Here is a 4,415-nt window from a genome sequence, read left to right on the forward strand (position 1 = left end):
GTGAGAATGAGATATAGCAGGATACTACTAGAAGCATGGGACCAACAAATGGTTTGCCCATTCTACAAAATATGGAAGGCACTATGTGTGTCAGCCAATAGTGAGGTATAGGTCTGTAATTGCAGAAGAGTGTTTATTTAAAGTAAGGCATTTTGAGGCTTTACTAAACTCCTGTGCTTTCCCATGGGCAGGTTTCTTCATGCTTTCCTTCTTTTAATCTAATAAAATCTGTCTAAATTAAAATAAAGAATAATGTTGTTTGTACTATTCACGAAGGTATATTTATTAAGACATTCTCTATTCCTATATTTTAAGATTTTTTTTCTGTTATTTGTTTGTTTGTTCGTTTGTTTAGATCATAACTTTGACAATCAGCACAGAGTTTTCTGTCTGCCCATCAATAGTTTCATCATTTGTGGTTTCTGGGAACTCCAGAGGCCCTTCACGTTGGACTGTATCATAAGAGAGACAACCAGCTTCCCCTCCTGCTGGAGCCTTCCAAACTCAAGTAAAGTGTAGCCACCAATGTGCCACTCCTTAAGAAAGAGCCTTGATGACTAAAGATGATAAATGACATTTTAAAATGTTTATGGTGTTCCTTACTTTGAGAATTCTCTGTTCGCTTGCCTGCTTCAGTTTTGGTGGTTTGTGCCCTGGCCAGCGGGGAGTTGAACAAAGAAGCGAGGGGAAAAATAACCTGAATGAAAGAAGGCAAACAGACACAAGAAGGAGACCATGCTAGATTTTTGTCAAGGCATCGAGAGTTTATTCTTACATGTAGGTTTATATAGGATTGTAGGGGAAGGGGATATGGCCAGGGCAAGGAGTTGTCAGGAAACCGAGAGGGGATGTAATTAGGTGTTCATCTAATCTTGCCTCACTGGCTTAACATCCTGACTGCACCAGGCTTCACATCCTGACTATAAACTGGCCTTTGGCAAAAGATAAGATTCTGTAAGCAGTCTGCTGACCAGTTCCAGAAGTACTATATGGCAGTTTTTGTTACTGTTAGTTGAGCAATAGGTGAGGAAATAGAAACTTAACTTGCTATATGGCAGTTTCTGTTAACATGGCCGAGGTTTGATTCATAGCTCCCAACATCTCCTTGGGGGAGGCCCACTTTGCAGCAGTGGGCATTAACCAGCTGGGGGAGTAGGGACCCGACTCCTCCCATGGGATGTCTTTGTCCGACAAACTTTGGCCCTTGATACATTTTGGGGAGGGAGCCAGGGCCTATGTGGCCAGAGAGCGATGCACGCCTTAGTGATCACAGTTATGGTACCAACCTTCATGCAAGCCAGGTATACCTCTCAGGGAATCCAGAAGCAGTAAGATAAGGACATTCCCCTGCAGTGCTTTGCCTTGCACCCACGTTTGTGCCAATATCACACTCACTTCATTGTGAGCTGACATGCATAGGTCTGAATCCTATGCAGCTCCTAAAGGAGGGGTAGTTATTTGGCTAAGACAGGTAGACCACAGCGATAGCAGAGGTGTAGAGGACAGCAGCATAGTAAATGAGCACAGAATGTAAGATCAAGGGAGAGAGACAGCTGCAGGTGGCAGGTCTTCAGTGGCAATGCCTTGATCCGCCAGCTCCAGTCTGTGATAATGGACCTGTAAAGGCTGCACCTTAGTGGCTTTAATCTGTTGACATATAAAAGACATGATTTTAATTATATATATATATATATATATATATAATCTTCAATGGCCTCATGACATAGGAGTACAGGCCAAAATATTGACACTTTTTACTCTAATGATTCCAGTTGGCTTTGGTTTATACATAGGTTATTAACATAATCAGAAAGGAAGTTACATCAGCTTGGATGTATGTACATATAGAGCACATTTGATTACTGAAATAGACTTACTTAAAGAATGGCACAAAGGCTTCTAAACTCATTTTGAACTATCGTTAAAATTTTTGTTGTACTGTGGCAGCATAAGCCATATATCTGAGGCATAGGAAGTAGGCTCATCTCACATTTTAAATATCTAACATTTATAAATATAGGCAGAACCAGTTACTAGTCTTGAAAACAGTACCAATTGACTTATAAACTTAACTAATTTAACCTAGAAATTATCAGAAAAGAACAAGCAAGAGAGTATAAGGTCTTAGCACCTATGAAAACATCTTTGATTGGTTCAGATATCTGTGTGGGTACAAATTACCCAGAAAACATTGGAAACAGAACCATGGAGCTTGAATTTTATATGTATGTATGTATGTATATATATATGTGTGTGTGTGTGTGTGTGTTTGTGTGTATATATGTTTTTGATGAGAAACATTGTTTGAGCATGAGGATGTACCCAAAAGTAGGGTATATGTCTTAAGGGTTAGTTTTGGAAAAAATCTGGGGGACTTCCAGCCAAGATGGCGACTGCCTAGCTGCATTCCAGAAACGAAGGGAAAAAAAAGGCAATTATTAGAGGGCAATTAGGAAATATTTTCAAGAGGAAGGGCACAGATTGGGGTAAAACAGGGAAGCACACCCCCCCGCGGCCCGCAACCCCCGTGACCCATGCACCCCCAGCGCCCCCCATGCCCTGCCACATCCCGGGGTGGCCCTGTGCCCGGGCGGCCCCGCACGCACCTAGACCCACGTACCCCAGTGGCCCCAGGTGCCCCATGACCCCGGCGCCCCCCCCCCCGTGCGCCCTGCAGCCCCACCGCGCTCCCCTGCACCCCCCTGTGCACCCCACACACACCGCGCCCCACGGTGTCCCGTGCCCTGGCGTGCCTCAGTATGTCCTGCGAACCCCACGCCCCATGAGCCCCCCCCACATGCCACACCCCCACGATGCCCCTGCACATCCTGAGCGCCCCGCAGCGTCCCACGCCCCAGTGTGCCCCATGCCTCCCACGTGCCCAGAACCCCCCCCACCAACCCGGCGCCCCCAACACACGCCCCGCCCCTGCGCACCCAGCACCCCTAGCCACGCACACACCATGGCGCCGCGCCTCCCACACTCTCCCCTGCATCCCCCCATTCCCCAGCACCCTCCTGTGTGCCCCACACCCCCTGCGCACCGTGCCCCTAGCCACGTGCACACCGCGGAACCCTGCACACACCAAGGCGCCCCACACCTCCTGCACACTCCCCTGTGCCCCCTGCATGCCCTGTGCCACCCCCGCATGCTCCGCACCTCCCCATGCGCCTCGTGTCTCCCGCACGCCCCAAGACCCATGCGCCCCATGGTGCCCCACACCCCCTGCAACTCTGCGTCCCCCCAGCACGACCCACACACACCCCCATGCCCACTGCACCACCCCGTGCCCACCCAACCGAACTAAGTGCTCCACACACCCCTGCCCCTCCTGAGCAACCCCCCTGCGTGCCCCTTGCTCCCCACCACCTCCTGCACACCCCACCCTGGGCGCCAGGTGCCCAGGCACGCCCCGTGCCCCCCTCGTGCCCTGCGCCCCCCTGCATGCCCCACTCGCCACGTACGCCCCATACCACCCAGGGCCCCCCGCCCACCCCCTGCACCTGTGCACACTCCACACACCCCACGCCCCATGAGGCTGTGCTCAGATCGGGCACCCACCAGGCCTGCCAGCCTGCTGCCTTGAAGCTGAGACCTCCTAACTCGCCCTTGTTCTCTGATCCTGCAAGTAGACCAGCCACATGGTGCTCGGTTTGCAGGCCCGTGGAGGGCCACCACCACTGTGAATAGGCGGCTGCCAGATCCCCTGCTTCTGTGCTCACATCACTTGCCGCCTGATAGCCTCTGCTGTATCCTGATCCCGTACCCACATCAGCTGCCTCTGCACTACAATTGCATGTGCAGCGGGCCCAGTCCCACAGTAAGAGCCACAAAAGTCGACACTGAGTCACTAGTGCCAGTGCAGGTGCCATCCCCTACCTGTACATTGCCACCCATCCCCCAATCCCCTGAGGCAGGAGAGCACAGACTGTTTTCAGGCCCCAGTATACCCAGCCAGAGTATGGGCAGCCTCAGGGCTTGCTACCTCAGTCCCCTTTCAGGCTCAAAGGCAGGCAGCTTAGGTGCATTACTGGGTGAGAATTCAGGCAACTTTGGTGCCCCTGACAGGCACTACATAAGCAGCTTTGGCAGGAGTGAGCAAAAACCCAGGCTGCTTGCAATTGCCCCAGGCTGCCTTGGATTCTCAGGAAGCTAGATCCCAGGCTCCTCCACCAACCTACCTGCCCATACACTGACATGGCTAGACCAGAGCTCAAAAGAAATAACATGAAAAATAAAATGTAAGAAAATCCAGGCAGATCACCTAGTCCAACAAGGATTATATCTAACCAAAACATAGTAGAGTGTTTAGGATCAGAACATCAAGTGGAAGCAATGAACAATGAAACCCTGACCAACCTACTGCTAGAACAGGTAGGAAAGCTACAAAGGATAGACAATCGTGTGGATGCTAC

At 50.5% G+C, this 4,415-nt stretch overlaps 1 non-coding gene across 1 annotated transcript; it reads right to left on the reverse strand.

Annotated features, from left to right (window-relative positions):
* Positions 1-352: 352 nt before the first annotated feature.
* LOC123457133 lies at positions 353-418 on the reverse strand. The gene has a single exon (XR_006634907.1). It is a non-coding gene; the product is annotated as a small nucleolar RNA SNORD43 (small nucleolar RNA).
* Between the last annotated feature and the right edge of the window lie 3,997 nt (positions 419-4,415).

This window comes from Jaculus jaculus, chromosome Y (genome assembly GCF_020740685.1).
Source record: "Jaculus jaculus isolate mJacJac1 chromosome Y, mJacJac1.mat.Y.cur, whole genome shotgun sequence".
In the NCBI taxonomy this organism is placed as follows: Eukaryota; Metazoa; Chordata; class Mammalia; order Rodentia; family Dipodidae; genus Jaculus; species Jaculus jaculus.